This window comes from Lathyrus oleraceus, chromosome 4 (assembly GCF_024323335.1).
Source record: "Lathyrus oleraceus cultivar Zhongwan6 chromosome 4, CAAS_Psat_ZW6_1.0, whole genome shotgun sequence".
Taxonomy (NCBI): Eukaryota; Viridiplantae; Streptophyta; class Magnoliopsida; order Fabales; family Fabaceae; genus Lathyrus; species Lathyrus oleraceus.
Window position 1 is genome coordinate 82,955,490 of NC_066582.1, and position 1,991 is coordinate 82,957,480.

Sequence of the window (1,991 nt, forward strand, 5' to 3'; positions counted from 1 at the left end):
ATGTCCATAGAGCTTATCTCATGTATTCCACCTTGGGTCTCCTTTTTCTCTATTGATGCTCGTTCAGTTCCCCATTGGAAATGGTTTTGGGCCATACCCTCAATTAGGTCACAAGCTTCAGGATAAGGTTTGTTCATCAATGCGCCACCAACGACAGCATCGATGCTCATCTTTTTGTTATACTGGAGTCCATTGTAGAAGGTATGAACGATCAGCCATTGTTTTAGGCCATGGTGTGGACAGACTCTTAATAGCTCTTTGTATCTCTCCCAAGCTTCAAAAAGTGACTCTCCTTGGTTTTGAGTAAATCTAGTTATTTGGGTTCGTAGAACAGCAGTCATACTAGGGGGAAAATATCTAGCAAGGAATACTCTTCTAAGGTCTTCCCATGTAGTTATTGAGTTAGCTGGAAGTGAATCTAACCATGAAAGTGCTCTATCTTTGAGGGAGAAAGGAAATAATCTTAAATGAATAGCATCGGGTGAAGCACCGTTGGATTTAAAGGTGTCGGCCAGTTGGATAAAGACTTTTAAATGTTGATTTGGGTTCTCAAGAGCGAGACCTGCGAATTGGTTATGTTGCACTAATTGCAGTAAAGATGGTTTTAGTTCGAAATTGTTGGCTGGAATGAGGGGATTTACTATACTAGAACTAGGTTCCACGTCAGAGGGTTGGGAAAATTCCTTAAGAGGTCTCCGGTCGTGATTCTCGGCCATAACTTTCTTAATTCGGATGAGTAAGAGGCGTGTACGAATGTAACGTTCGGGTTCCGCTAAAGGATCTACTAAATTTCCGGTACTACGGGTTCTTCGCATTTACCGGCTAATAATGCCTTAGTCTAGACGGTGTAACAACAGGATACGAAATTTGACGAAGTTGGTCCCCGGCAACGACGCCAAAAACTTGATCGCTCTATTTGCAAGTGCATGAATCACGTCAGAGTAATATAAAAGAGTATCGATCCCACATAGACCAAATCGTCAATATATCGATTACTATTGTTACGATGTTTATCTAAGGCGGTATAAAAGAGATATTGATGTCGCAAAATAACAGTAAATAAAGGAAATGATAAATACAGTGCAGATAAAGATAGGCTTGAATGTAATTCACGTCAACTAAACAATGTTTCAATTGTCTAAATAGAACTACTTATGGGGCAATATTTTCTACTCTTGAAAAGAATCCATTTAAAAGGAACTGTCGTTTTCTCATATTCAGAACCGAGTTTACCCTTAAATTAAGGCCTTTTATTGTCACTTATAAAAGCTGCGCATAATGCTAAAGTAGTAAACTTATTTTTAAGAAATAAGACTCGTAAACTTAGTTGAAAAGTGATTTTGATTTGGAAAGTTTACCCAAGGAGTTTCCTGATTTTAAATCTATCAACGCGTCCAAAAACAGTTTCAAAAATCGTTTTTCCTTAAAGTGATAAAAATTCCTACTTAACTAAGCCAGGGTGCTTTCGCACTCCTTGAGCAGTTAAAACTAACCAAGTTTGTTTCAGAAAACTCGAATTAAAAATTAAAACAACCTTTAAAGCATTTCTACAGATTCAATATGTGAAACATCTCTTTAACCGCGATCTTTATATTCTAACCTTTGAAAGATTTAGCCAGACATGGTAATACAAACAAATACAACGATGTTGAACATGATTAAAAGAAGTTTAGAATGTAAGGCGTGAAAAACAAGTAAAGCGCGTAGAACAATTAAAACGAGCAATAAAGATAATGGCGGGAAGTTTAAATAAAATAAAGACAATGACAAGGAATTAAATAAAATAAAGCGTGGCAAGAAATTAAATAAAGTAAAGCTTGGCAAGAAATTAAATAAAGTAAAGCATGACAAGTAAAATAAATAAAAGCGATTAAATTAGAACCTGCTCCAAAAGGAGGCTTTAAATCTGGTACAAGGAAAATAAACCTTTGACTTTGAAGATAAATACGACAGCAAAATCAAAGTGCTCCAACTCAATTACACTACGGTGC

General features: G+C 36.5%; 1 pseudogene; it reads left to right on the top strand.

The window, feature by feature from the left end:
- The first annotated feature begins 225 nt into the window (after window positions 1-225).
- Window positions 226-325, top strand: LOC127077359 (uncharacterized; annotated as a pseudogene).
- The last annotated feature ends 1,666 nt before the right edge of the window (window positions 326-1,991 follow it).